The following is a 9095-nucleotide window of genomic DNA, read 5'->3' as shown; positions in this document are numbered from 1 at the left end:
AACTCTTAACAAAATGTTAGCAAATTAAATCCAACAATATATAAAAAGAATGATCAATCATGTCTAAGCAGACTTCACCTGAGAGATGCAAAATTGGTTCAACATATAAAATCAGTGAATGTAATTTGCTGTACCAACAGACTGAAAAAGAGAAAACAAATGATCAACTCAAGAGATGTAGAAAGAGAATTTGGCAAAATCCAACACCTATTTATTACAAAAACTTTAAGAAAACTAAAAATGGGAGGGAATTTCCTCAACCTGATAAAGAGAACCTATGAAAATCTTACATCTAATATTATACTTGATGGCAAGAATCTGAATATTTCCCTCCTGCGTTTGGGAAAAAGGCAAGGGTTTCTGCTCACAACGTTTTTTTTTTCTTTTCAGAATTGTATGGAGGTCCTGCCCAGTGCAATAAGACAAGAAAAAAAAAGGCACATAATAAGAAAGAATGAATGCAAACATTTTATTCAGAGACAACATGACTGTCTACGTAGAAATGCAAAATACAGAATAAAATTTACCCTTAGAAACAATTAGCACATTCACAATGCTGAGCAGCCATTACCACTACCTAATTCCAGAATATTTTTATCAATCCAAAGGGTAAACCTATACACATTAAAGTCACTTCCTATTCCCCGTTTTAAATGTTCCTGGGGTTTGTTTTAATTAGGTGAGCTGAGGCACATACAAACAGATGCGACTGTCAGGAAGCAGGGACTCTTTATACTCCCAGATTCAAGGAAAGAGACAGCAGGGCCACTGGAGAAAACGCCGGGTGGTCAGGAGGCAGGTGAGAGGGGGCGTGTGGGCGGGAGCCTGTGTCCTGGTGCACGCGGGACTGGCAAGGTACGGTGGGGCAGCAAGGGGAGCAGACTTCGGGCTGGAGAGTGAATCGCTTTGAGCAGCTGGGTATTGAAGATGGTCCTGAGTTGTTGGTAACTGGTCCTGGGGTGCTTTAGAGAAGGAACCGCGTTCCAGACAGATGATCTGGGTTGGTTTACATATCAAAGGGATGTCCTCAGGCAAGCTGTTTGCTATCTCCAAGAATCAGCTGACTCTGGGAGGGGCAGTCCCTCTCTGCGCCCAAGAGGCCTCAAGATGTCAAAGCATTATAAAATACAGAAAATGGAAAACATGATTAATACACCCCCTCCTCCTAACCCCTGGCAACTACTAATCTGATTTCTGTCTCTATGGATTTGCCTCTTCTGGACATTTCATATAAATGGAACCATACAATACGTGATTTTTTTTTTCCTGGCTTATTTCATTTGATATAATGTTGTTAAGGTCCATCCACTTTGTAGCATACATCAGTATATCATTCCTTATTTTTAAGAATTCTGTTACATGATGTTGAAAGGTTACTTTCCATTTACAGTTATTACCAAATATTGGCTGTATTTCCCAAGCTGTACAATACATCCCTGAGCCCATTTTACACCCAGCAGTTTGTGCCTGCCACTCCGCCAATGCTAACTTTCCCGTCACCGCCCCCAGGGGTGAGCGCTGGCTTGTTCTCTAGCTCTGTGAGTCTGCTTTTTTGTTATTGTCACTAGATTGTTATATGAGTGATGCCCAACAAGTACTCCACTTTTTTTAAAGACTGAATAATATCCCGTTGAGTGGCGGCACCACGCTTGGTAAACCCGTCCATCCATCAGTGGACGGTTCTGCTGTTTCCACGTTTTGGCAATTGCAAATAACTCTGTTATAAACATTTGTGTACAGGCTTTGCTGAACACCTATTTTCAATTATTTGGGGTATTTAGTACCCAAGGGTGGCATTGCTGGATCACGTGATCATTCTATATTTAACCTATTGAGGAATCACCAAACTGTCATTCTGGGTAGCTGAGCCATTTTACACCCCAATCAGCAAGCTGTGACTTTGTGTCTGGAGGCTTCCAACGTCTCCACATCCTTGCCCACTCTTGCTGTTTTCTGGGGTTTTGTTGTTTATAGCCATCCCCAGCTGAAATTTCATACATTGCTGGTGGGAATGCAAAATGGTCCTGCCATTTTGGAAAAAAGTTGAGCAGTTTCTTCTTAAGTATCTACTTATATAGGATTCAAGAATCCCACTCCTAGGTATTTACCTGAGAGAGAAGAAAACAGACTTAAACGCAGCTTTATTCATATCACCAAAAGCCAGATACAACCCCCACGTCCATCAGCTGACAGATGGATGAACAGACTGTAGTGTCTCCATACGACAGAATACTCAGCATGCATGCACCGTGTGGATGGATCTAAAAAGCGGTGTTCTAAGCGTAAAAAGCCAGACACAAAGGCCTGTGTCCTGTACAACTTCCTTTTTATGACTTTCTGGAAAAAGCAAAACAGGCACATAAATTAGATCTGTGGGTGCTGGTGGCTGGGGAGGAGGAGGTGATTGACTGCAAGGGGCATAAGGGAACTTTCCAGAGTGATGGAAATGTTTGCACTGAAGAGATGGTTCCGCATTCGTCAAAAGGCATCACATTTTAAATTCAAAATGGATGCAGTTTATTGGGGTAGGTGATCGGTGGGCCATGTATAGTCCATGAGGCCGCAGAGTTGGACACATCTGAGCGACTAAGCACACACACACATGCCTTCAAAAAAGGATAAAGACCCAGTTCTTCACTCCGTAACTTAGAACCACTTTCCTGCTTGAGTATATGGAATATACTTGCTTACTGACTGGGGGTCTCAGTGTCTCGAACACACATAAAGGAGCCAGAGAAGGACATGGGGAGGGAAGCTGGACCATTCTCCATCCACCCCAGCGACGAGAGCTGGCAGGCTGGCTTCTGTTTCCCATTTTGTTTTCTTTCTTAATTAACGTAACCAGCACCTTCATCCTCTTCTCTCCTCCTCCTTCACCTTGCTCTTCATCAGTCTGATCAGTAAGAAAACACCTAATTACTTGAGGATCTCCATTCTTTGCATTGCTGTCATTTGAATATTAGTATATCCAAAAACTTTTCCTGTGGGATTTAAAAAGCACAATACTCCACAGTTTTTACATGAAGACTGTAAAAATGGAAAATGAGTGCAAACATTTTCCTCTTCAGCTGCAAACCTCTGTACAGCCAAAAATATAATCGATTATGATCCAGGCTGTTCAGCCGTGAGCCAGCAAGCCACAGATTTCAGAATGGATCCAGAGTATAGAAGTCACACCCAAAAGATGTGCCATGTTGGGGCACAATACTTCCTGTGTGGCCCAGGGAAATAAAGGTAACGCCTCCATCCTTTGATATCAGTGTCCATGAATTGTTCCTCAGTGCGGGGAGGGGGAGTATCCGTCAGAAAAATAAAACAAAACCAGCTTTCCTTTATATTCAGAGTTCAGAGAGCATCTCCTTGGAGTTAGGTGTGAGGGCCTCTTTGAAGAGGAGGAAGGGAAAGTCAGCAGAGCCAAGGAGGGGGAAGGCGAATTAGAGGGGGAACCTGGGGTGGGACTCAGGCCCCTGCCAGCTTCCGACCAGACTTCCACCCAAAAGGAGGGGAAACGGAGGCATTCTTGGTTGTTGTTCACCATCTTCCCTAAAGTATGAGATAAAGAAATGAAGCAGGAACATAAAGTCAAGTAAAATAATTAAAAACGCTTAAAAAATGTGTAGCCTGGGGAAGTTCATCTTGCCCTTTATCCCTACGTAAACACACACACACAAACACACATTTTCTTCTTTAAACAAGGGCAGCCAATCGCTCCGTCTCCCGGTCACTTGGGAGAGCCCTGCAACCCACTTCCTCACCGCTCTGGTGACCTCTATAAAAGAGAAATTTGCCATACACCCTGAAGTGTTTTCCCTAGAAGACTTCTTTGATGAGTTTTTATATTTAAGATATAATCAGAGTTTTAACACACACATTTAATTCCACATGTGTTCTCTAAAACATTTGGGGTCGAATTTGTATGTTTATTTAGATATGCGTTCAGGACCTTATCGAATTTTCAACTTGTGCATTTCAAGTTTCCCAAAGAACATTTTGAAACATGTATACAGTTTTAATTTAAGATCTGCTAGAACTCAAAAGTGTCATGTGGAAGGGAGACCGTAGTTTCTAATTATAAAGTATTGGGGACGATAAATTCACATGACCTTTTCAGGAAAGTTTATGACCAGGCCACAGGAGGGCAAGGGCTTTATGAGGGGTCAGGGCATGTGTGGTCACCAAGGCTCCCCTGCACATTACTTAAAGAAAATCAGAGTCCCTAGGTTCTGGAAGTAGCCACCCTGCCCCTGCCTTTCTAAAACTCCACAATGCATCCAAGTGTGACAAGAAGCTTACATTACCAAAGTTGGATTTCAGTTTCTGAAAACAGAGCCTAGACACTGCCATGTTCAGGGAACCTCAGGAATCTTTCACCCCAACCTATTATTTCACAGAGGGGATACTGAGTCCCACTGAGAGGAAGAAACTAAGCCAAGTCCCTAATCCAAGGACTAACCTTGGCCCTAACCCTGGTCAATGGCAGGACATCGAATCCTGACTCCTCCTCAGAATCAAATCCTGCAGCCTCTCTCTCTTAAATCCCTCCTCATCCTCCCCACCTCATGCCTTGCCTTTTCCTGGTTCCCTGGTCCCTTGGTTCCATGATCCTTTGGTTCCGGGTCTCTTGAGTCCCTGGTCCCTGGGTTCTTGGACCCTTGGTTCCTGGTCCTTTGGTTCTGGGTCTCTTGGTCCCCTGGTCCCTGGGTTCCCCGTTCCTTCAGTTCCTGGTCCCTCGGTTCCCTGGTTACATTGGTTCCCTGGTCCCCTCGGTTCCCTGGTCCCTGGGTTCTGGTCTCTTGGTTCCCTGGTCCCTGGGTTCCCCGTTCCTTCAGTTCCTGGTCCCTCGGTTCCCTGGTCCCTTGGTTCCCTGGTCCCCTCGGTCCTCTGGTCCCTCAGTTCCTTGGTCCCTTGGTTCCCTGGTCCCTTGGTTCCCAGTCCCTTGGTCCTCTGGTCCCTCGGTTCCCTGGTCCCTTGGTTCCCAGTCTCTTGGTTCCCAGTCCCTTGGTCCTCTAGTCCCTTGCTTCCCTGGTCCATTGGTTCCCAGGTTTCTTTGTTCCTGGGTCAGCTGGTTGGGCTTTTTCAACAGCCTCCCAGTTGGCTGTCACCTCCGACTTGGCTGTCAACTTCTCTCAAAGTAAAAGTTGGTCATCACATCTTTCCTTAGAACCCTGTTTTGATCTCCATCACCTTCAGAAGGAAATCCAACCTTGGTAACTGCTCTTCTGAGACTCTGGAGAGCCTGGGCCCAAACTTCATCCATGGTGCTGCTGCATCACGCCTTGCTCATGGGCCCAATGTCTCTTCCAGGGGAATCTACCCACTCTCAGGGCCCTCAGCCACATGGTGGAGTCCAGCCAGATTGGGTTCCATGCTGACCTTTCATGCTGAATCAAGAGGAGAAAACTGTCGAATCAGCGATGCCACCCCAGGGGGATATGACCCTGGAGTGTGATGCCTGTCACCCTCAGGCAGAAGGGGGAGGCCCCCCTGCACCAAGACAGAGTGAGGCCCACACACAGAGGGAAGCACAGCTGCAGGGTGGAGAGGGAACAGAGAGACACAACATCACTGAAACCTCTGGGTCCAGCTAGCCCTGAAGCCTGCTGGAGCCTGAGCTCCCCAAGGAGTGAGCAAATTCTTTTTCGGTTAAGCAGGTACAGGCTATACATGTATCACCTGTAACCAGGAGTGCCGGCCACTGATCTTCTGAGCTCCCAACTGCAGGAGCCCACCCACAGTGGGGGCACCCATTGCTCTTTCACATCCTCACCTCTCCTGGTGGACTTGCTCACCCTTTGCTGATGTCTTTCCCAGCCTACCTGACCTGCCGTGCTCTCCCTTCTCAGCCTGGGTTCACCACTCCACCACACCCCTCGATGTGCTGCATCATGAAGTCTCTGTTATGGGGTTCCTACTCCCCTTCTTAGCTTCGGTGCTAAGCACACAGTCAGTGATAGTTAAAAGGCCTGTACTGATACTCCTCTGTCTTCTGTTCATTTTTCTCTGCAGTGTACAACAAAGCGCATGTTTTTATTAGAGTGTGACCACAAATCATATTATCTCTGCACCCATCAGAGTCAACAGGATCTGCTGGGCTCCACTGGAAAGTGCAAAGTCTGAAGAGCAGGGTTTGATGGTGAGGGGGAAGGAGAGGGCAGAAGATGTATGTAACAGATTTTAAGATTAAAAACCAACAAGACAGGGCAGTGAGAACTCAAAGGAACTATTTAAAAAGGGTGGGGACGGGGAGAGAAAACAAGCCTTCCTGAGTCATGAATTAAAGTGAAGCTCATTAAAGTTTCGTGCTTTCAAACTGTGGTGTTAGAGAAGACTCCTGAGAGTCCCTTGGGCTGCAAGGAGATCAAACCAGTCAATCCTAAAAGAGATCAGTCCTGAACATTCATTGGAAGGGCTGGTGCTGAAGCTAAAGCTCCAATCTTCTGGCCACCTGATGCGCAGAGCCAGCTCATTGGAAAAGACCCTGATGCTGGGAAAGATTGAGGGCAAGAGGAGAAGGGGGTAACAGAAGATGAGATGGTTGCATGGCATCAACAACTCAATGGACATGAGTTTGAGCAAACTCAGGCTGGTGTGCTGCAGTTCATGGGGTTGCAAAGAGTTGGACAAGACTTAGCGACTGAACAACAACTCCTAGAACCACACTGGATGATAGCTTTGCCCAGTCCACCATGGTTGGGAAGCTCTTGTGCAGTGACAAGATCCTTGCAAGACCAGGAGTCGCCGAAAGCTCCCTTGCTCTCTAGTGGAACAGATGCACCCTGTCCACCTTGTCCACACCTTGCTTCAGCCCTTAGTTCAGCTATTTCTTCAAGGAGAGACCATCAACTGGACACCAGTGGTGGTCTCTGCCCCTGGGTCACTCAACACTTCTGTGACTTTTTAATGGCCAGGGTCAGCAGATGCATGATTTAAGAGGAAGTACTAAGTGAGCTCACACTGATATTTCCAGCAAATTTAGCAAGACACGTTCTTACTTCTTTCATTGTATATTTGTATCTCTCTCCTTTTAGGCTGGAAATCTTGACTCTCAAAGATGTAAACATAATACCTTGCTTCAGCTCACAGTTTCAGAATGACAGCAGCAATCCCGTTCCTAGGAATATGAACACCGAAAACAGATTCAGACTTGATGCGCTTCTTTCCTCTCTCCTTTGCAGTGTACCCCTCCAGGGATGCGTGCAGTCAAATCACAGCGTTTAAAGTGATCTTCAATTATTCCTGCCTGCTTGGGTAAGCCACCAAGATGATACAAAATTAGGTACATCTGTCTGATTTTGCTTTTGACTTTTTAGGGATTTCTATTTTTTCCTCATTTTGCTTCAATTTTTAAATAATTATGTGGAACACTTACATGGTTCCAAAGTCAAATCTACAAAACAAGGTGTATGCAGAGGAGACTGGCTTCTGTCCCAGAGTCTTACACGCTCTTCTCTCTTTCCATTCTTTTTAGGCCACTGTTGATCTTTCCAGTGTTGGTTTTAAATTGAAATTTGGTGTGTATGTTCCACGCGAAAAGAAAAAAAAGTCAGAGCGTGAGTCGGTTGTTGATTTGACCTTAAAGGCATTCCTAAATGTGCGGCAAAAGCCCGGGTTATCTCACGTTACGAGTGAGTGTTGTCAAGAAAAAAAGGCCCCCCGGGGAGAGCCCTGGTGTTTGTCTTCCACACCCCAGTCCAGAGTGGGGGTGCCTTGGGGTTCTTTGGCAGAGAACAGGGCCCACGCTGTGGCTGGTTTCTGTGGGAAACAACTTATTAGGACCATGACATAATTGCAGTGGGACTGATGACAGATTCTACGTAGAGCGCTTTGGACTGACTTGCAAACTGTGGTGCGGAGTGGAGCCCTTAACTCACCGTATCAGGAAAACTGGCTCCAGAACCCGGCTGGAATCAGGGAGCGACTGCCACCGCCACCTCTGCCAGCCCCCCGGGCTGCTGGGTTCCGCGCCAGAAAAGTGACGCCTTCCCTCCCCTCTAGATGTGACCAGACACTGCATTACCAGGAGCAGTCAAACACCTCCACCCTGGGCTCACCAAGGACGGGGTAGGCAGGGCCGCGGCCCTCGTCCCTCCCACACCCCATGAGATGACATCTTGCAGACCAGGGCTGCCAAAGGCCGAGCGAGGTCATTCGCAGCCTGTCATCCCCTGCGATTCAGGAAGGAACAGGAGAACAAGGATGCAAAGGAGAGTGAGCACCTACCTCTCCACCATACCCACCGTGTACAGCGGGAACCATGCTTTTAAGCTTTGTTGTGCTATGACTGGGAAGATCCCCTGGAAGAGGAAATGGCACCCACTCCAGGATTCTTGCCTGGAGAATCCCATGGACAGAGGAGCCTGGCGGGCTGCCGTCCACAGGGTCACAAAGAGTCGGACACGACTTGGCGACTTAGCATGCGAGTGTACAAGGCAAGGGCACAAGTTTCATAATGAGGGCTTGTCCTGTGCCCTCCTGAGCAACTTTTCAAGGAGAAATTTTTAAAGCGAATTTTCCTACAGGAGAATCTTACCTGTGCACAACAGTGTTACTTGGACACCAGCTGTCAGCCCCTCACAGGCCCGCTCCACCTACGGCAGCTGAGGTACACGACTGACTCTTAGACCCCAACTGCCAGACATTATTCTTAGGCCCACGCGCAGTGAGACAGACAGCCCGGTGGAGCAGGCTACCAGGCCGACTCCTCTTCTTCTTAGACCGCCGGGTTCAAGGGTAGGCGGAGGGCGGAGGGATGTCTCCGGACTTATTTAAGCTGGGCGGAAGCGGTGCTCTGGAACTGACTCCCCACACTGAGTGACACAGAGGAGGTTAAGAGCAGCAAGTCCTTAATGTCTCTGGAAGGCCAACGTCCGTCCTTAGAGGAGCCAAGCCTCGGCGAGGCTGGGGCCCTTCGAGGCCAGATCGCTCCCTGGGCCTTTCTCGCCCTCTCTTTTGTTCCTTAAGTTTTTAGACTTTTTTTTTTTTTTAAAGAGACAGGGAAAGCGCTGCTCTAGATAATGTGAGGGCTATAGCAGAGCTGGAGAAGGGGGCGGGCGGTCAGGCGGGGCGGACGGGGCGCGGCGACTCCCAGGACGCTG

Source organism: Bison bison, unplaced genomic scaffold (genome assembly GCF_000754665.1).
Source record: "Bison bison bison isolate TAMUID 2011002044 unplaced genomic scaffold, Bison_UMD1.0 scf7180017850926, whole genome shotgun sequence".
Taxonomy (NCBI): Eukaryota; Metazoa; Chordata; class Mammalia; order Artiodactyla; family Bovidae; genus Bison; species Bison bison.
This window is presented reverse-complemented; position numbering follows the sequence as displayed.